Below are 21973 nucleotides of genomic sequence, written 5' to 3'. Positions count from 1 at the left end.
GATAAGATGTGTCTGTCTAATGTAAAATGTATTGCTGAATGTTAAACACTTTTAAGTCAAGAATGTAAAATTGAAAGGTGTTTGTGTCTGCTTGAGAACAAATAGAACATGAGCTGTTGAGTAGAATCTGACCCATTTCTTCGTATGTTGCTGGGGCTTCGTCCAGTGCACAGATCTTTAGCCAAAGAGAGAGACTGGAGTTTGCCTGATTAATTGCTCCACAGGGGGAGAAAGGCTCCAAAGTTCCCTCTTGAAGAAGCCAAAGTGGGCCCAATGGAGATGCCAGGGCCCATCCAGCCAGTGCTCTGAGCCTGTCATGGGAAAATTTGGCAGAAGAAGTTCCCAATCGAGGTCCCTGCCCCAGGAGGCCTGAGGCCCAAGGGCAGAGCTGGGCCAGGCCTGGAGAGTAACCAAGGCCTTCCATGGCATGGAGGCACCTAGGGATCTCCACGGGGCCTCCTTCAGGCCTCCCAGCATTCACTGGCATTGGATCTTACAGTGGGCAATATAATTGTGAGGGAAGCTGTAGGAGTCAGGATTTCAGAGCTGGAAGAAATCTTAAAGGTCATTTCATCAGACTCTTTCCTTGCGTAAGATGAAGCTCAGACAGGCTGTGTGATTTATCCAAGGTCACACAGAGAATGAACGTCAGAGGTGGAATCCAGGCCTCCTGATTCCCAGGAAGCGACTGCATTCATCTCTCCACTCTCCCTCTCAATTCCTTACCTCCTCTCCCTACCTCCCCTGGTCAGGTTAGCAGAGAACAAGGTCAGGATGGAGGCCCAGCCAGGGTCATGGGCAGGGCATGCACAGCTGGGCCTAGGTAGAGTGAGGGGGCACATATGTCCCCACGGGCAGACCTGAGGTCCCAGTACCCCTAGGTAAGAGGGTCTGTGGTGGGATTCAGAGGGGAGGGGTTCCAGCACGGGTGCCGACATACACACTAGAGCTCTGAGCTCTGAGCTCCCTGGAAGGAAACGGAAAGCATGTGTACCTCTGGGTGACTTCCAGTGGTAGCTCAACCTCTCTAAGCCTTTCTTTATCTGCATACTTACCCTGCCTGGTCCCAAGGGTGAGGCTAGGTAAGCTGCAGGTTGGAAAATGTCTGGAAAGCTGTAGAGTCCTGTCACTCGCGAAGGGAGAGGATGACTGCTAGCAGTGGTGTGATCACTGTCTGGGGCCATGAGAACAGACATTAGCACCTGCTGCATTTGAGGTTCATTTTTGGAAAGCAGGACCTGGAAAGAGCTGGGCCCCTGAAGACTGCTATGATCTACAGCCTTGAGGATGGGAGGGAGGGTTCCGCTGTCGCATGTATGCGACTTGACCCAAAGGCAGTCAGTGTTGGGACAGGGTTGCAGGGAAGAGAAGCTGGGATCCAGAATTGAGGCACCAGGTTCCCTCCCTACCACAGGAGCCCCAGTTCCTGCCAAAGATCTCCATGAGCTGACAGGGTTGAGCCTGACCTTGAGCCATGTGGAAGGATGGAGCCAGGACGGAGTGAGGGCTCTGGGTGGATCATCCTTAGCTTCGAGTTTAGTAAATCCAGGATGTCCTGGTGCTGGCCTGTTCTCAGCACGTGGGCAGAGGTACGGCAAGTGCTCATATCACCCTCTGTGGAATCTCAGGTGGGAGTAGTTCCCAGAGCATAGCACAATGCACGATTGGGTCTGACCCTTCCTTTTGCACAGGTGGTAACTGGGCCTGATCCCACCAGCGGCAGAGTCAAGAGCAGAAGCCTTTGCACTGCAGGTCTGTAGCTGCCATTGCTCCATCAGCCTCCCCAGCCTGGGTCGCTGCCCTACACTGCAGAGTCCTGGGCACATGCTCCCTGGGACCCGGTGCCTCCTCTCCTTGCAAAGTCCTCTTGGCCTGGTTGTGGCCAATTCAGTCATACTCAGGTGCAAATGACTATGGCACCTTCAAGTGTCCTTTCCAGGGGGCGCTTGCATGTAAAGGGAATCCAGAATTTTAAGAAAGAGGCAGGTACATGCCTGGGGGTGGGAGAAAGAGGCAGAGGGGTCCTCAGGACCCTCAGGGCCTCAGAGATCTGACCACAGAGGCAAGGACCACCCAGGCCACAAGGTGAAGCTCAGCTACCATACCCTCTACAAGCCTGATGATGATGATGACGACGATGATGATGATGGTAACTCACATTTATTTAGCTCGATCTTTACACCTTGGGTCTAAGAACTGGTGACTCAGGCACTGAGTGAGAAAGTGGATTATGACACATTGAATGTGTCTTTCCTCTTTAGGAGTCTGAGTCTGTGACCGTGAGGGTTTGCTGGCTATGGATAGGCTCTTATTAACCCCATCTCTGCTGAGCTACAGACACAGGGGTACCCCAGATGTCCACGTGCAGAATGTGGATGTGGCAGGGATAGGCCCAAGGACGGGGGGAGGATTTACAAGAGGAGAGAGAGGAGGAAAAGGAGGAGCGGCCAGAGGGGGAAGAGGCAAGCCAAAGAGATCACAGGTAAAGAAGTTTAAGGAGGAGGGAGAAGTCAGGGGCTATTTGGACTTGGGAGCCACTCTGCATTTATTTTTTTATTTTTAAATTTTTTTAGAGACAAGATCTGGCTCTGTCATTCAGGCTGGAGTGCAGTGGTGTGATCATGGCTGACTGCAGCTTTGAATTCCTGGGCTCCAGTGATACTCCCACCTCAGCCTCCCAAGTTGCTAGGACTGCAGGTGTGCTCCACCATGCCTGGCTATTTAATTTTTTTTTTTTTTTAAGTTATGGGGTCCTGCTATTTTGCCCAGGCTGGTCTCAAACTCCTGGGCTCAAGCAATTCTCCTGCCTCAGTCTCTGAAAGTTTGGGGATTACAGGTGTGAGCCACCACACCCAGCCTAATCTGCTAATTCTTTGCAATATTTTGTTTCAATAATTATTTTTTGAGCATCTACTATGTACCCAACAGTGTATGGCACACTGAACACTCTTCTAAGGTTAATATTAGCATTCTGTTTGAAAAGCGGGGAAATCAGAGCTTAGAAGTGTAGCCTCTCTAGGCGGTAAGATCAATTCAGATTCTGAATAATTAACACAACTGATAAGGGCAGATTAATAGATGACACGTGTCCTGCATTCCCACAAAAAGTTCCCAGAGAGCTTAGGGGAAAGAGGGCTGGGTGGTCTGGACCTTGGATCTGACCACACTTGTCCTCATGGCCATATGGGCCATGTGGTCCAAATAACAAGGATAGCTACAGGCAGCCCTGCCAGGAACCCAGGCAGCTTCTCCTGCAGACCCGGGATGAGCATGGGCCAAGCCATTCCCCTGCTTCATGACAGCTTTCGGAAGAAGGAGGGAGGAAGAAGCACTTATTCAGATGATTGGGCGGGGAGAGAATGCCAGAACTGGCAGAAGGGGAGGGAAGAATGGAATTCGCGGTAGCAGCAGCAATACAGGAAAAAGAATGGTGTCTGGGATGATAATGACTTAGAAAATTTGGAGCGTAAAACTGCTATAGAGGTGCCAACCCCGAGGGGCAGAGCAGGCAGGGACAGGGCTGGCTGTGCCCATGAACCATCAAGCATGATGCCAGCCCACCGATCCCCTCCCGTCTCCAAGCAGTGGGGAGAGGCAGCATTCTGTTCTCCAGGCTGTGCCCAGGCCAGGCCTGCTATTTGCTGACAATGGCCTTAGTCCTAGCAGGACAAGAGTTGGGAAGGATGGGGGAGAGAAGCAGCTCCCTTCTCACCTCCTCAGCCCAATATCAGCCAGGTAGGGAGAAAAGCCACCTGTCCCTGCCTCCTCCCCACACAGACCTGCAGCTCCCATCTTTAAGGGCAGTGGGAAGAACCCAGGACCAGGAGTCAGGGAATGGGGTTCTGGGCTGGGATCCACCAAGGACATGCTGTGTGACCTTGGGCAGGTCCCCCAGCCTCTCTGTGTCTTGTATCTGATGGGAACAATGCATGCCCACCTTACCGGCCTTAAAGAGCCATGAAGAGAGGCTGCAGGATATTTCTTAGAGGCTGAAGGCCCTAGATGAATGTACAATCTAATCACCAGCATCTTCAAAATGCTTCCACTAAGTGCTGAATGCTATCCCGAGTTACACAAATAGTCTTCTTTTCCCTTTTTAACCAAGGTCATCCTAACCAGGCCAGGGATTGGCTCTGCCCTGCTGGCAACCTCCATACTTTCCATGGAAAGTGAGTAACTCTTCGCCTACCAGGTATCATTGAGGACACCAGCCCTATGAAGGGGCAGGTTCTGGAGCAGCAGAGACCCCTTCCCTGCCTCATAGCTCCGGGGAAGCAGCAAAGCCACCATCCTCCCCCCATCCTCCCAGGGGTTTCTGTTTCCAGCAGGTACCCTTACAACAGCTGCTGGACAGAGGCCTCATCACCAAAGTTTTTACTGATGAGGAAACCGAGACTCACAGAGGCCAAGGAATTTGCAGGCAGAGACAGAGTGGTTCTAGACAGACATGTTGAAGGGACCCATACAAAGAAGCTGAAAGAAGCAGGGCTGTTTGTGTGTTACTTTTATGTTTGCTTTGCCTTCTCTGTGTTTTCTAAGCCTCACTACTTGAAGTGTGCTGTGCAGGACAGCATCACCCGGGAGCTGGTCAGAAATGCAGACTCTCAGGCCCTGCGCTGAGAAATCAGAGTCTGTCTGATAACACAATCCTTCAGGGATTTGTAGGCATGCTGAAATGTGAAAAGGATAGTAATACATAGCAAGAAAGATTGGGTTAGCTATAAAGACAAACTTCCTGCCAGCAGGGTATGCAATATGTTTCTGGAAACTCCTTCCCTGTGGAAGGAAGGGATGAGGTCAGGGCAGAGATCCTCAGCTTCTGGGGTGCTTGGATAAGATGCATGGCAGGTGGTGAAGGAGATGACTGCTCTGGGACCCACATCATGGGCTACTCGGGAGCTTCCCAAGGAGGAAGCCAAGCAGGTCCCACACCCTCCTGGAGCTTCCCTGACTGCTGGAGACCTGGATTCAAATGCAGCTGCCTCTGTTGAGCTGAGACTGGCAGGCTTAATTCACATTCTCCTGGAGGATAGGTATTTGCATCAGAAATTACCCTGGAACTTAATTCTGCATAATGTTGCTCAGACAAACGACACCCCTGAAACTCTTTGCCAAGGCCAATAATAACATAACTTCAGAGAGAAATAATGAATAGGAGCAGGGGGAAAGGGAAAGTCAAGGAGGCGGGGACGGGGGAAGGGAGAAGAGACAGGCTTCTAGCCGGAGGTGTTCTTGTCTTCTCATCAAGCCGCCAGCCTGCTGCCAGCACCTAGTAGGCACTCCAGAAACAGTGTTCAAAAGCCAGAGACTATACTGGGAAAACCAAAACCAAACAACACAATGAAGTAAAGCTGAAGACAGAGCTGCTCCAGTTCATTAACTAACAAAACTATTAAGCAATTCATTAATCCAACCATTTATTTGTTCAACAGCTTCTACCGAGTACCCATTAAGAGCTGGGCACTGCACTGGGCACTGTGATCCCTGCTGTCCTGGCCAGTTCCAGTCCTGGGCTCTGAGCCCAGTATGCCCAAACCCAGCACGGGAAAGTCCCCAGCAAGTTTCCTGCCCCAGGAAGCTTAAAGCCCAAAACCAGCACCCAGGCAGGCTTGGTAAGTGACTACAGACCTCCCAACGGATGGAGGCATCCACAGGTCTCCAGGCTGCCCTCACGGGCCTTTCAATATCAATTGCATTGGACATGGCAGTGGCCATGGGATTTCCTTGAGGCCTGTACACCTCTGAGATTTCAGAGCTGGAAGGAGGACTAGGGATCACCTAGCCATCTCCATTTATTTTGCAGACAGGATGTGAGGTTCAGAGAGGTAGCGAGATGTGTCCAAGCCTCCTAGCCAGTTGATGGCAGAGCCGGAGGAAGCACCCACCCACCCCTGGACCATGCTGCACCCTTTTCTGGAAGGCAGGGGACCTGGGATCTAGTTCCTGGGGCAGGCAGGTTACACTTATTCTCGTGTTATCATCTGGAAACAGAAAAAGGGGACTTTTCAGTAGTTCTCACTCTGTGCTTCACAAAAATACCTCAGGGAACCCTAGGAGGGAAAAGACGGTATGAAGGAGGAGAGGGGCAAAGCAGTGGGGCTCTGGGCTCACCCTGCTTCCATCAGAGCAGCTGCCTTGTTCACTGGGCTCCCATGAGACTGTTGGTTTGAAGCAAGGGTTCCACAGCTAAAGCCTCAAACCAAAACAACTAGCCAAAAACCTTCCCAGGCTCCCATGGCATGTGTTTTGCTCTTCGGGATTAGAAAGGACAGGATCTCTGTCCTCCAGATGTGTACACTACATTTTACGAGGGAGGAAATGCACACGTGAATAGACTTGAAAATCCCCAGGAAACTGCCTTTGGGCAACAATGAATGGGCTGTCTCAGGAGTAAGCCCAACGCGACCAGGGCCAAGGATGACGTATTATGTGTAGAAGCAGATGGGCAGCTTCTCTGCACATGGGGGTCCTAGAGAGATGGACCTCCTTGTAAACACAACGGGCAGGGAGAGGTAAGTCAGAGTAACAGGGACCCTGGAGCTTCCCACTTTCTGTCTTTGGGGACCCACCCAGGCTGTAAGTACCACCCTACCCGCTGGCACCAGCCTCCCCCCTCCCACCGACTCAACCCAATTATGCGTGTTTACATTATGGTTACGTATAATTCTGCCATTTACATTCAGTTGCAGGCTTCTCTGTGTGCTCATAAAATATTAACATTGGAGGGCCGCTTGTTGCAGAAATGTTTATAATTTCTCTTCCCCATTATGGGCTTATTAATGATAATAATGCCGTTTCCCTGCTTAGGAGCCAGGGCTACCGAAAGGCAATCACTCACCATAGCTGAAATATGACAGTGGGAAGTCGGATTCGTTCCCTGCTCGGCGTTTAATCTTAATAACATTTTATCTTGGACGACAAGTGTGTGTAATGTTGTTTAAAAGCCATGACTACATCGATACTACACGTTCAGAAAAAGGAACAGGGGAGGGGCTGGGAGAGGCTCTTTCTCCTCTCTTCTGCTCTACCTCCTCTCCCCAGGGGGGTTTTGCTCACAACTCTCATTTCCACAAGCGCTGGCTTTCAGAGATGGGAGTGGAATCCCACCCAAGGGTGAGCAAGGCTGCAGAGGGCCTTACTGCAGGAGGATACCACCCTCCACCCAGCCCGAGTTCAACATTTCCACTCCGAAATGACGTTTCTTTCTTTTTTTTTTTAAGCTGTGAAAATGAAAAGGACTTGGGAGTATATCAGCCTTTGAAAACACAACTACCTCAAATGGGCTCTATTAAAAATAAATACGTCCATTTCACGGAGAGCTGGACCTTGAGGGGTGTGAAATCTTTAGGTCTTGGTGCAGAGGGACATGCAAGGTGTCCTTTTCCTAAGGCAAGGTTCCTAACCTTGGGCTCGCTCCTCGCCTCAGCCTGGTCTCTCCTTGCCTCCCCGCTGCTTGGTCGTCTCCTCCTCTGCTTTTTGACTTCTTTGCACTTTGCTAAATCAACCCTTTTGTCTCCTTCTTGCTTACGGTGACTGAGAGCAGGGGAGACCCCCACCTTTTGCCTGTCACTTCCTCCACCCCCACAGTCTCACTTGGAGCCGTTCTGAGTGGGTTTTGTCTGAGATACGAAAAGGTAAAAGGCTTGTCTGTTCTACTTCTGTCTCTCCCATACCTCCCCAAAACACACTCAGGATAGGGCTGTGTCCATGGTAGGTACTCGATAACAGGATGTTCGTTGGGATTTTAAACTACGGCAATCACTTAGCTTGAATCATGGGCTGAGAAAGGGGAGGTCTGGTTTTAAAAATGTATGCAGGCACATACAGTCATAACAGCTATGGTTCTGTAATTAGAATAATAATCACAATCAGAATAAAAATCAGAAGCTGATCACTAGAAGGGACCTTCAAGAGCACCTCAATCGTTTCCCCTTTGCTTCGCTGTCCGAGGGGCATCCAGGCCCTGCTCCCACACCTTCAGTGATGGGAAGCTCATGACTTGCATGGATGTATTTATTGCTGGATGGGGAGACTCCATTGAAATGACTCCCCTGCATGGAATGGAACTAAAATCGGCTGTGCTACAGCTCCCAAGTTCTGCCCTCTGGAGTCTGTGAAACTGGTCTACTTCCCCCAAGCACACGAAGACTAGCCTTTCATTTTCCTGTGTTTCTCATTAGACAGTATTTCCAGACCCCTCACCATCTTGAGTGCCTGCTTCCAACATGTACAGTTTGTCAAAGTCCCTCCAAAAGCGTGATGCTTAGAACTGGAGCCTGGGCTCTGATGTGGTCTGATCAGCACAGAGTGTGGGAAGCATTCCGTCCTCTGCTTTGAAATATAACTTTAATTCAGCTCAAGAAAGATCTTCAAGCATCTTGCTGTGGCATTTTAGCAGCCAGCCAAGACTCCCTAAGACCCTCTTGTTATCAACTCTAACCTTTACTATCTGAACCTACATCCAGTCAAGTGTTCCCCAGCCTGTACTTAAAGAATCGATTTTTTGGAAACCTCAGTGCGAGACTTTCCATTTGTTTCTGTTAAGATCCTTCTCCTTACTTTCATCCCATCATTCCAGTCTGAAAGGTGTTTCGGATCTCAATTATGGAGTCCCACACATCGGCTCTCCCTTCTGCATTCTGTGTCATTCACTTATTTGGAAAACATGCTTTCTGGATTTTTCTCCAAAGCTTGATAAATGACTGAATGGGCAGGGTCAAGGATCAAGCCCTGTGCCCCACCATTTGACATCTCTCTCCAGGAACACATCAGCTTGTTAGACTACATTCTTTGGACATGATTGTTCAGCCATTGACAAACCAACGGACGCTGGGAAAAGCCTGTATCAGCATGGGCTCCAGGGCTAGAAGAATAAATTCTGGGCCCCGTGATGCTGCTGATAAGCTGCATTTTTAAAAAGGAAAACAAGCTCTTGGGGCCTCAGCTTCTTACCTCTTCTAGCTGAATAAGCTTAGGGGCCATCCAATCTAAGCCTCTAGCTGAATAAACTTAGGGGCCATCCAATCTAAGCCTCTCACATGACAGGTGAAGAAACTGAGACCCCAAAGGCTCATTTTAATGGGTCAATGACTATCTTCCAAAAATATTTCTCAGCCTAGCCCGCAAGGACATAGTCAGAAACTGTCAAAAGCCTCATTCAAATCAAGACATCCTGTGGCCATCATGTTCTCTTCTTGTCCACTCCAGTGTCCTTATGCAAACAGGGGATGCCATTTTTGACGTGACTTGTTTTGAATGTACGAACAGGTTCTTTTCTTAGTGAAGTGTGGCTTTGTGTAGCAGATAATGGTTTCCCTCCCTCTGTCATTTTAGCTTCTAAGTATAGCACTTTAGGAGGCCGAGGTGGGTGGGTCACTTGAGGTCAGGAGTTCGAGACCATCCTGGCCAAGATGGCTAAACCCCATCTCTACTAAAAATACAAAAATTGGCCCAGCATGGTGGGATGTGCTTATAATCCCAGCTAGTTGGGAGGCTGACGCAGGAGGAGAATCACTTGTACTGGGGAAGTGGAAGTTGCGGTGAGCTGAGATAGTGCCATTGCACTCCAGCCTGTGCAACAGTAAGACTCCATCTCAAGAAAAAAAAAGTACTCTCCTGAAACCTGTTCTGTTTATGTCTCAAAATAAAGGGAAACAAGCATTTATAGAGTGCCTAACAAGACGCTACGCCCCCAGACCATCTCCTTTCACATGAATGCTGGGCTTTTCACAGCTGAGAAAAGCAAAGTTTCTGCTGTCTGGCCAATTAACCATAATATGGTGTGCTAAGTGCCATGCTGGTGACTTGAACTAACTTAGAGGAGAACCCATGGGAGGAAGCCATCCTGGGTGGGGGTTGAGGAAAGCATCATGGAACAGATAGATCTTGAACTGCCTCCTCTGTGGTGCAGATATGAATGTATGATTTCCTTCCAGGGACTTGTGAATAGTTAACATGAATGAAGCCCAGGGTGCAGGTCGGTGGCAGGTGAAGTATGTAATCAAAGATGAGGCCGGAGGTGCACTGGAGCCAGGCTGTGCTGGCCTTGGGTGCCTACTAAGGACTTGACCTTCAGCCTTTAGGTGATTGGAAGACAGGGAATGTACACAGCACGATAGACAGGACTTTAGAAAGATGCTTGGCAGCTGTGTCGTGGATGGATTAGAGGGAAAACAACAGAAGCAACACAATAAGAGTTCAAGGGAGATGTTACAAGGTCCTAAACAAAAGCAGTAACAGCAGGAAGAAAGACAGAGAAAGAGAGTCCACAGCTACTGAGAGGGTAGACTCAAGAGGACTTGGTTATCCATGAGGCTTAGGGATGTGAGAAAGACAAAACCATCACAGATGATGTTTTCCACGATCTCTGTCTTAAATAAAAGGGCAGATCATTTTTCTTTCTAACCAACCTGTAAGAATAGATCTGAAATGAAAAAGGTGGCCATGAGCACATTTCAGGACATGCTGAGCATGGTAGGAACTGCAGATGTGTGTGTTGGGTCATCAGTGATCCGAGGGTGGTTAGAATCAGAGCAGGTAAACTTGTCCAGAGAACACATGTAGAACAAGACAAGAGGGTTGGGGCCAGAGCCAGGGAGAAGCCAGCACGCAGGGGGTAGACACAAGGAAGAGCTCACGAAGACAATCTGAGGAAGGGTTAGAGGAGAGCCAGCAGAGTGGTACCATGAAACCCCGAATGCCACAGCTTTGAGGGTGTACAGAGAGATCCAGGGGATGAGCATCCTAAGAAGTGGCATTGGGGGAGTCAGCGGGAATGACAGAGAGACTTCTTTCCTGGTTGGAAGACTGGGTGGTTGCAATGAGCCTGGGTTTAAATTCTGGCACCCCCACTTAAAGCCATGTGATGCTGGGTAATTAATTCAAGCAGCCTCAGTTTCTTCAACTATAAAATAAAGAGAACAGCAAGGCCTACCTTGTAGGTTGTTGTGAGGATTAAATATGATGAGTAAAGCATTTAGAACATGTAATAGCTGCTCAATAAGTGTCAGCAAAAACCAATTTGGAGGTTTAGTGAAAAGGCCATTGGAGAAGTGGAGGGATCATTGGAGAAGAGCTTGAAAAACAAGATATCATATGTAGAATTATTAGAAGATTTATACATGGCAAAAGCTGAAGACAAAGGGAGAGTAGCTGAGGAAGGAAAGGTTAGCGAGTATCCTTAACGATGAAGGAAAATCCTGGATGACACAGGGAGACAGGAGCAAGAAGCTTAGCAGGCGGCATGGCTGCTTCAAGTTTTCAAACAGGAGACTACTTCAGGGAGACAGACAGCAAAGTTGAGCTGGTCCCCACCCGGTGCCTTGATCTCTTCAGTGGTGGGGAGGGTGTCTCACCCCTGAGTGGGATGTGAGCTGGTTTGGGATATTGAGAGGGGAAGAGACTTGGAGTAGCTGTTAAGGAAAATGAAGTGGCGACTGAAGAAAAGCATTTGCAAGGAGAACTAGGGATATCTCTCAGGGCAGAAACCATAAATGTATAAAGTCCTCTTTGAAGATTATTTACTAAAGAAAAACAGGGGTTAGTGTTTCGCCTGTTTCAGTTTGGTCACTGGCTAATGTGCAACTGCCTTCCTGGGGAGGCTGCGCGTCTCTTCCCCGCAGGCCCCCAGGGTGGGTGTGGAGCCCAGGAACACTCATCTCGCTGCCTGGCCTGGGAGCAGCAGCTGGCCAGGACTGTTTCCCTTGTCTGTGCTTCCCCAGTGCTTAGCAGGGTGCCTGGTACAGCGGAGAGGTTCCCAAGCATCTATTTAATTGCTCTCCTGTTTGTTATCTGGCTTCACATGGGGGCTGGAAATGCTAATCTCCCAGTTATAACCACGAGCTTAGTGCTCACTATTCAGCTCACTTCCAGTGCGTTCAGTCCCTGCCCAACACCTTGGAAAAGGACATCTCCCATGCTCGCCCATTAATAGTACAACCTCCCTTGTCATCTGAGGCAGCTGCTGGCATTTAAGCAGCCTGAAAGCCCCACCTCCTCCACAGATTCTTCAGGGACTAACATGGGAGCTAACATTTAACAAGGGGCTTCTATTTGCTAAGAACTTTCTTAGGCACATCGCAGATTGCTTTTAGCTTTGTAATGCCTCTGGTAGTGTTTGCATTGTCACCTCATTTTATCAGTAAGGAAACCATGGCTCAGAGAGGTTACATCATTTGTCCAACATCACACAGCATTGAGTCAGCAGCACTGGGATCAAACTGAAATTTGGCTGACTCCTGTTCTGTGCTCAGTCTTCCGCACCAGGCCACCTGCCTCACATAGCTCCTTTTCTCGTAAGAGTTTCCTCTGGCAGTTTTCTGGTTTCTAACCTCTGTGTTCCAGATGTTTGTCCTGCCCTGTTGCATACACTGATGGGAAGAGCCAACATAAAGACTCTCAGGCAAACCTGGAATGGATCTGTGTGGCTCTCTCTTCTCTTATGGCAGTCCCTGACTTTTCCCCCCACTTTTTTATTATGGCAAAATATGCATAACGTAAAATTTACCATCCTAACTGTTTTTAGGTGTACCTACCATTTGGTAGTGTTAAGTACATTTATACTGTTGTGCAATCACCACCGTCATCCATTTCCAGAACTCTTCATCTTGCAGATGAAACTGTATCCATTTAACACTTACTCCCCATTCCTCGCTGCCCCAGCCCCTGGCAACCGCCCTTCTACTATCTGTCTCTAGGAATCTGAGTATTCTAGGCACCTTGCATAAGTGGTATCATGCAGTATTTGTCCTTTTGTGACTGGCTCGTTTCACTTAGCATAATGTCCTCAAGTTTTTCCATTTTTTCTTTTTTCTTTTTTTTGACCGAGTCTTACTCTGTTGCCAGGCTGGAGTGCAGTGGCATGATCTTGGCTCACTGTTGCAACCTCCACCTCCCGGGTTCAAGCGATTCTCCTGCCTCAGCCTCCCAAGTAGCTGGAACTACAGGTGTGCACCACCATGCCCCGTTAATTTGTGTATTTTTAGTAGAGACGGGGTTTCACCATGTTGGCCAGGATGGTCTCCATCTCTTGACCTCATGACCCACCCTCCTCAACCTCCTGAAGTGCTTGGATTACAGGCATGAGCCACTGCACCTGACCAGAATTTCCTTCTTTTTAGAGGCTGAATGGTGTTCCATTGTGTGGCTGTACCACATTTTGTTCAGCTGCTCACACTTCCACGGACCCTTGGGTTGCTTCCACCTTTAGCTATTGTGAAGACTGCTGCTGTGGGCATGGGTGTGGAAATTGACCCTGCAATCAATTCTTTTGGGAATCTACCCAGAACTGAAACTGCTGGATCCTATGGGAATTTTATGTTTACTATTTTGATGAGGGATGACAAATTACAATGTACAAGGTACAATGTATACTCTTCAGGCGATAGGTCCACTGAAGGCCCAGCCTTCACTGCCATGTAACAGATACATGTAAAAAGGAACGCACTGCACTTGTACATCCTCAATCTATAAATATTAAAAAAATATTTTTTAGGAACTATCATATTGTTTTCCAGAGAGGCTACACAATTTTACATTCCCATCAATAGCACACAGGGTCCCAATTTCTCCACATCCTTGCCAACACTTATTATTTTCTGTTTTTTTTTTTTTAAAAAAAATAGTAGTCATTTTAATGGGTGTGAAGTGGCATCTCACTGTAATTTTGATCTTAATTTAATCATCATCTGACGACTGATGTTGAGCATCTTTTCATGTGCTTATTGGCTACCTGTATATCTTTTTGGAGAAATGTGTACTCAATTCATTTGTGAATCTGGTTGTTTTAAACCATGGTGTTTTTGGAAACCCCGACCCTCTGCCCTGTATACCACAGCCCCGCACATATTCCCAGGACAGTTCACTGGCAGCCTAGAGGGTGGGGTGCTCTGAGGGAGAAGAAGGTATTCCATTGTTCTGCCCCGTCCACCTGGTTTTGCCAAGCACATAACACTATGCACAATGCCACACTCTAGGGCTAAGGCACCGTGAGCCTCTGTGAACCTGTAAATATTACCTGAAGACGTAATTCATCAAGTCAGTGTGACTCATAGAACTTTAGCTTGAATTCCTAAATCTGTGTAGCTGCCTGGGATACATCCCTCCAGAAAAGGGGCACAGGACAGGCAGGCCCTGGTGAGGGAGCGGCAGGCCCTGGTGACACCCAGCAATGAAGGGAGGAGAACAGACCAGACAGCAAGTCAATCAAGAAGATTGACCAACAGGGTCTGAGCAGACAAAGGCAGGGGCTACCAAAGGTAGCAGTGAAGCAGAACCTGTGGGGGACAGCTCTGGCCTTGGTGGATGCCCCCAGGAGGAATTATTACACAGGGAGGGGGCTGTAGCACACGAGGCTCTGTCTCAAATGGGAAGAGGAGTTAGGTCCAGGCGAGTGGCTCAGACATGAGAATGTAAATAGGAACTTTGGGCTTAATGAGGCCACCCCAGAGCAGAGGGCAGGGTAGGAGTTGCAAGGAAAGGACAGATGCCAAAGTCTGAAGGGAGATGATACAGGAAAACAGGGGGTGGCAGTCATGGGAGAGTGCTACACAGACCTCCCTTCCAGGGAGAAGAGCTGGGAGGAGTCTGGTGGGCAGACCACCTTCCACATCCACATGCACCGAGCTTCACACCAAGACCCGGAGCTCTCAGCCTGCTCCCCGCTGACTAGTGAGCACCCAAAGGCACAGAGCCCGGCCATCCCCACCAGTACCCACACGGGATCTGAAATCTCCCCCATCTACTTCTGCTCCGTCCCCACTTTATGTTCCACAGAACTTTCTCCCAGTCAGTCAGCTGCACATTTAATTGCGTCAGACATCTGCTTGTTAGAGGACCCAAATGGACACAGAAGATAACCAGAGACACATGACATACACAAACACTCTATGCAGCCCTCTTCCCTCCTAGGTTCAATCTCACCATCACTTCCAGAGGCTGAATGATCACCAAAACGGGGCAGCCTAAACTGACAGAGGGTAGAGAGTTAGTAACAAAAAGCATGGCGCAAGGGTGGGCAGTGACCAGTATTCAGTTTTGGGTGGGTAGGAGGTCGCTTAATAATGAGACCTGATGCTTGTGTGGTGTCCCTCATCTTTTGGGAGCTCACAAGTTGGAAGGATGGTTCAGAAGCCTGGCCGGATTCAACTCTGAATCCAAGGGGCCTTGGATGGTGCCTGGCGACTGCCCAATGGGTGTTTGAAGAATGAATGAGTTTATTAATCATAACAGTGCTCTACGATGTTCCCAAATCTTTTCAAGTCTATCTGCAGCCCCAGGAAGTAAGATGGGTAGAACGGGTCTCAAAGATGCTAAACTGAGGTTCAGAGAAGTCTACCACAGGAGTCCACTGCAGCCCCGGGGCTCCTTCCAGAAGGTCAGACCACACCGCACCACAGCCTATTCCTCCTTCATGCCAAGAAAGCCCTTTCACCCAGAGTCCCTGGGACATGGCCCTTGCTCCCGAGCACTCTTGTGACCACTGGGGCAGCCCAGCCAGTTCCAACCCACATCCAGAGAAGCAGCGGCTCCCAGCCAGCAAAAGGCCAGTGTTGGGCCAGAAGTAGCACATGTGAGGCCAGCTAGCTAGTGACTGACCTGCCTTGCACTATCAATAACTTACACCTTGATCGTGACAAGCCGCGCTCCTAGGATGGCTCTCAGGAGCATTGATCAGTGTGGAGAAGCAAGAAGTTGACTCCCTGGCTGGGGTGGCAACTTCTCCAGTGATGGAGAGAGATCTGTGCCAGATTCTCTCCCCCACACACTGGATCACTGCCAGGAGTAGAAGCTCTAACATGAACTGGGGGCTTCCCCTCCACCCAGCCAGAAGCAGAGCAGGCCCTTCTATAATATTTTAACAATACTGCAAGCCACATGACCACTACCAGAGACGGAGCTGGTCAGGGTTCACCGGGCACACTTACACAAAGCGTTTCAGGTCCTGCCTCCTGAGACAGCACAGATTTCACTTTACTTTCTCTTATTTTTAAATTTGGCAAAACCGAAGGAGAGGCAACGGCGGGGGCAGGGAGGCCTGTGCTTTGCTGAACAATGATACCACCTGGGGGGGATCATCCCCCAGAGAATAGACAACCGCCAGAGACAAACAGGCTTCGAGAACCCGCTTACGGTCAATTAAAAATCCCAATTAACACTTCTGAAAAATAGTTCAATATTTGCCACTGAGCTCAGGATGGGATGCACCTGGAGGTACACAGGCAGTCCTCTTCGGAGGAGGAAGAGCTGGCTGCGGCTGGGGAGGAGCCACGGGGGCTGCTGGGCAGAGATTCCCCTCTGAAAGCCAGTGCGGGGTGGGGGAGGCCTGCGTCTCCATCCCATTCTCACTTCTCTGTGGCTATTCCCGCATCCTCAAACAAAAATACCATGTGAGGAGCACACCCCGCTGCTGGGCACAGGACTTCTCGCCCACTCCTTCTTGTCTGTCACCTACGGATCCTTGGTGGTGCTGTTTTGGTGCCTGGTTCCAAGTACTCATCCTGCTACCCTCAGGCCTGCTGACCTGGATGTCCTGGGAATGTCACCCCTGCCCTCAACCTCATAAGCCCCAGACCTCACTCCCACGGCAGATGTACTCAGGGCGCACGGTGCCGGTGCCAGGTGCGGGGCAGCCGTGGTTGCTGTGGTGCTTCACACCCCTCCAGTCACACAGTCCTGTGGATCCACCCCCTAGCCTGGGACGAAGCCGGCTTCTCCACCCCTCCTCCCAACAATTCTGCCAGGCCATGGCCACTTCCTGTGCAGCTGCCTCTTTCCTGCCTGGCTCCCCAGTCCACCCTCCTTCCTGTGGCCAGAATGATCTCTCTCAAATGCAAATAGGATCCTGTGGGTCTCCCTGCTGAACACAATTCAATGCCTCAAATCGCTTTTAGGAAAAGTTCAATCGCTTTGATGAGGTGAAGAAAACCCTTTGTGACCCTGGTTGGCCTCTGTCCTCCGTCTTATCCTTGTCACCCACATACTCCCACACCTCCATCCACTGCCCCTGGGGGCCCTAGAACATGATGCCTTCCTATGGCATGTTCCTTCTGCTGGGATGGTCCTTCCTCTCTCTTTCTCTCTCTCTCTCTTTTTTTTTTTTTTTTTTTTTTTTGAGACAGAGTCTTGCTCTGTTGTCCAGGCTGGAGTGCAATGGTGCAATCTTGGCTCACTGTAAACTCCGCTTCCGGGTTCAAGTAATTCTCTGCCTCAGCCTCCCAAGTAGCTGAGATTACAGATGCTTGCCACCACGCCCAGCTAATTTTTGTATTTTTAGTAGAGACGGGGTTTCACCATCTTGGTCAGGCTGGTCTCGAACTCCTGACCTCATGATTCACTGACCTCAGCCTCCCAAAGTGCTGGGATTACAGGCATGAGCCACCGTGCCTAGCCAGCCCTTCCCATCTTCTTTAGCTGGCACATACCTACTCTTTTTCCAGACCCTAGCTTAAGCTTCACCTCCACCAGGAAGCCTTCCCTGACTGCTCTTCCTTCAGTTTGATCTAGACCCTCCTCGATGAGTCCAGTGTGTTTGCGCTTACCCTCCTCACAGCAATTCCCATTCCACACTGTCACTGTTGGTTTATTGCTCCTTGAAAATGAGGACTATGTCTTATATCCCATTGCCTGGCACATAGTAGGTATTCAGGACATGTTCATTGCATGAATGAATGAAAGAATATTTAATACAATTTTTAAGTAATGGTGTAATGATCAAGTTTTTGTGAATCAAACAGTATTTGCCACTGAGTCTCATCATAATTCTAGGTGTTTCGCTTCAATTTCAACTGTTGAGACATCAACAGTAGGTCTAATTCTTTATGTCTTCCCCCAAAGCCTCTGTGAGGTATAAATAAACCCCAAAATGATCTAGAAGAAGCTGATAGTTAAAGGATTCTTGTGGCTCAACCCTATTGTAAAATAGAAGACTTTCTGGGATGCAAATAACCACCTCCTAATTTATCTACTTGGTAAGTTTCAATTTGGAGGGTTCTTAAATTAGCAGAGCAAACTTGCAGTTTTTCTGAAAATGTGACTGCAAATGGGGCTGATGCTGTAAAGATGCAGATACAAGGGCTTAGGACCTGGTGCAACAGCCAGTGGTGAATGTGAGAGCCGAGGGGGAGTGAACGTGTGAGCCGAGGGGGAGCGGACGCCGGAGCCTGCCGAGAATTTCAGGGCTGCCTGGCAACTCCATTATGCAAACCAGTGATTTTAAAGGAATATTGCTCGGAGCTCCAGTCTCCAACTCTCAATTACTACAGGGCTATTTCATCTTGAGATTATCTGGGCTGCCTTTACCACCCACCTAACACTCCAAGGGGGAGCTGGGAAGACAGTTCTTCTTCTTCTTCCCTTTGGAATTCTTTTGTCTGCTCTGCAGAGAGCTGCCTGATCTATACCAGGGCCTCTGCTGGACACCATCTCCCCTTCCCAGACAGCTGGCTTCTGACCTGGGAGACTTTGTTTACTCACCATGTGTGGCAAATATTGACACAGAAACCAACTGTGCTTCTGCCGTTGCTAGTTTGCCGGTCCCAGGAAACCTCAGTTCTCAAGTGACAAATGGATTTTAGGCCCATTAGCCCATCCTATCACCAAAACTCAAAATACAAAACCACTGCCCACTCCTGACCTTCCACAGCACCTGGCAATCGGGTATTCCCTTCACTCAGGCCTGCTTCACTCACAGTCCTACAGCCTTTAAAAGGCAGCCGAGTGGATGTGAAGCAAGACAGTTACCCCACAAGACTGTGGGTGCCCCAAGGGCAGGGACTTTGACCAAAATGTCTGTCTCCAGAGCCTGGCCCAGAACCTGATACCTAGGGGTAACCCAAGAAGCACTGGGAGGAAAGAGAAATCATGACGGTGATGATGATGATCGTCCTAACAGCCATCACCGCCCATCACAGAGCACGTGCTCTGCGCCAGGCCCCGTGTCGAACTCCTGTCTTCTAGTATCCAGCTTAATCCCCACAAGTAACATTATCTCCATTTTACAGATGAGGGAAATGGGAGTTTGGAGGTTAAGCAGCTTGTCTAGGATCACCCATGAGAATCTAAAGTTCACGCTTCTGATCCCAACGAAGAAAGGAGAAAATGAGAGGTAAAAGGAGAAAGTATGAGAAAAAGAAGGAAGGAAGAAGGGAGGGAGGGCAGGAAGGAAGGAGGGAAGGACAGAATGATCTGAAGCAAACCAGGCAAGACGATGATGAGATAATAATAATAATAATAAATCCCCCGCCACTGATGAAAAAAATAACAACTTAATGATCATTCCTCAGACTTAGTCCTTGAAAAGCTCAGTGTCCTCACATCTGTTCCTTTTTCTTCCTGCAACCCAATAGGGTGAGTCAAAGTATCTGCTGCTCTCTTTGTGGCTCTCACCCTCCCCTGACTGCACCCCACATTTACGCTCTCCCATATGTCACGCGCGCGTGCACACACACGCACGCACACACACACACACACACACACTCTCTCTCTCTCTCTTAAAGAAAAATTTTTTTACACAGATGGCAAAACTGAAGTCTGGGAAAATCTTGTGGTTGAAACTCAGACATTCAGCTTCCCAGCCTGGACCATCATGGGCCAAGCCTGGTGATTGGCAGGGAGGATTGGAAGCTGCGGGGAGAAGGGGCTGCACGGCCTTGCACTTAGCATTCCTCCTGGTGACGAGGTGACTCGGCTGGCAGCCCTGGCGATGAGAACATATGTTCTCTTGTTTCGCTCCAGCCAAAGGGAAAGGTAGGTGTCATGCACACCCACAGCCAGGAACAATGCAAGTATTAATAACTGTTTTAATTGTATGCGCGTCTCGGCATATTTCCCCGTGGTACCTCAAAAGCCATTTATTTTGGTACCTCATAGCAGGGATGGTACTATCCAACAGGGGCCCAGCCAGGCTGGTGGTGACTAATAGAGAACTCCTCATTCAGAGGAACATCGGAAAAGCGTTTCCATTTCCCTTGTACGCATTAGGTGGGTGGCAAAGGCAGTGAGCTAAGTGGGGCGCTGTCAAGGTACAACTGTGCGCCCCGGATGTGTGTGCAGTGCAGACTCTGTGTACCCACGCCGACGGGGGGACGTCTGTGGGCTGCGAGGGAATGCAGATAACCCCCGACAATGCAGAGTCTAAAAATAGTGTGTGCATTTGCCTTTGACTTGCATTATATGATTTTTACCTCCAGTAGACTCACCTTGCTAATTTTATTTTGCTTCAGCTGTTATTAAAATGAGTTTGCAATCCTAGAGAAGCCTCTGATGGTAACAGAGGCCGGGTAGTGCTGGGTGGCAGGTAAAGCCAGCCTGGGAGTCTAAATTTGTCTTGGACAAGGCTAACTGAAAGTCGGTGTGCTCTAACTATGAATATTGTTTTTCTTTTAAGTTAATATTACATTTTTTTTGTTTGTTTGGTTTTGTGAAGCAAGATACGTTCTACTCCCCAGCAACATAGAGGAGAAAGATTTTGTTTTTTGCTAAAAATCCTTCCCACCTCCATCATCTCCATGATTAACACATATGTAGAGTGGATAGATAATCTCTGTGATAAACAAGGAGATTTCTTTGAGGTTCAAAACCACTGTGGGCGTGGCCTGGAATTATCTCTGGCTATGAGCGGGAAAATTGAGTCTCAGAAAGAGAGACCAGTAAGGGTCTCTGTCACCCCACCCATGTGTCTTGTCTAACCTTTTGCCTCTAAGCAGAACTCTAATCTCAAACAGGTGAATGTCTTCTCCTTCTTATGGCCACCCACCTCCCAGAGCCTCGTCATGCTTAATTTCTGTAGCGCTGAAGTTTGGGATTCTTAATTCTCAAGTGTCCCACAGCGGGGAAGGCCGGAATTGCGGTAGTCTGGAAAGTGTCACCTTGGGCTGGTACTTCATCTCCAAGCCTCAATTTTCTCATTTATAAAATGGGGATCAAATATATACTTTGCAAGATGAAGTGCCTTGTCCAGTGCCCTGGGCAGAATAGTTCTTATTAGTGGGATTTGTGGTCAACTTTTGGCAGTGAACTTGGGTAGGCAGAGGCACTTCAGAATATAAGCCCACTCCTCTGTCTGAGACAGCTGAAAAGGTGCAGGTGGCTTGACCTAATGAGCTTTATTTTGAAGAACCACAGGGAATAAAGGGGCCTTGATTAATAACCATTGAATAGCTCATCTCTTCACACAAATCTGGATTTCTGCCCAGCACCAAAATCCCCTCTCAGGAGCCCTCTCCTCTCCGGTAGGCACCTCTTTTCCCACCCAATTCACACGAGCTGTCTGCTAGCACAGGTCTGTTCTAGTTAGTTTTTGTTTTTATTTTCCCCGGGTTTTTATTTGTTTGTTGGTTTGGTTGTTTCCAGTCGGCCTCTCCTATTCCATGCTTAGAGAAACAGAAGCCCACAGGCGTATAGAGACCGTAGTTCAGATCACTTCTAACTTTCCCATGACTCGGTGCCGGCCTATTCCTAGGGAGAAAAGCAATCAGAATTCAGTGTTTAGTTTAGATAATCCTGCAGGATTAAGGGCTGAGAAGGAAGAGGTGTAAATGGGAAGGCCCTCTGTACAGTGAATCCCTTTATCACAGGCGTTCTGGGCTGGATTGACTTTTCCTGGCGAACTGCAAGCCCTTCGCAGAGGGAGACACAGCTGTGCAAATGCCATGTGTGCCAGCCAACGCCCTCACCTGCACACAGGTGCGCAGCGTGGGGGAGGCAGGAGGCCTAGCGTCTAGCCCTTCTTCTGCCATGGATATCTTGTGCAAGTCCTTTAGATCATTGCTCCTGAACTTGCCCAATTATCAAAACCACCACGGGCCTTTCTTTTAAAGTGCAGACTCTTAGAAGTCTTCCACAGAACTACTGACCTGAAAGGTTAAATCATATATAATCTTGAGGAGTTCACAAACCACAGGTTAACAGCCCTGGCTTTAGAACTTCATCTACTCCGCAAAGTGAAGGGAGGCAATCACATACCTTCCGAAGCAGA

The 21973-nt window shown here is 48.9% G+C and overlaps 1 protein-coding gene across 1 annotated transcript in view; it reads right to left on the bottom strand.

Moving 5' to 3' along the window:
* The window catches only part of DSCAML1 (DS cell adhesion molecule like 1), a 363815-nt gene that overhangs the window by 251687 nt on the left and 90155 nt on the right, over positions 1-21973 (bottom strand).

Source organism: Sapajus apella, unplaced genomic scaffold (genome assembly GCF_009761245.1).
Source record: "Sapajus apella isolate SASKATOON/1434 unplaced genomic scaffold, GSC_monkey_1.0 scaffold16, whole genome shotgun sequence".
NCBI lineage: Eukaryota > Metazoa > Chordata > Mammalia > Primates > Cebidae > Sapajus > Sapajus apella.
This window is presented reverse-complemented; position numbering and strand designations above follow the sequence as displayed.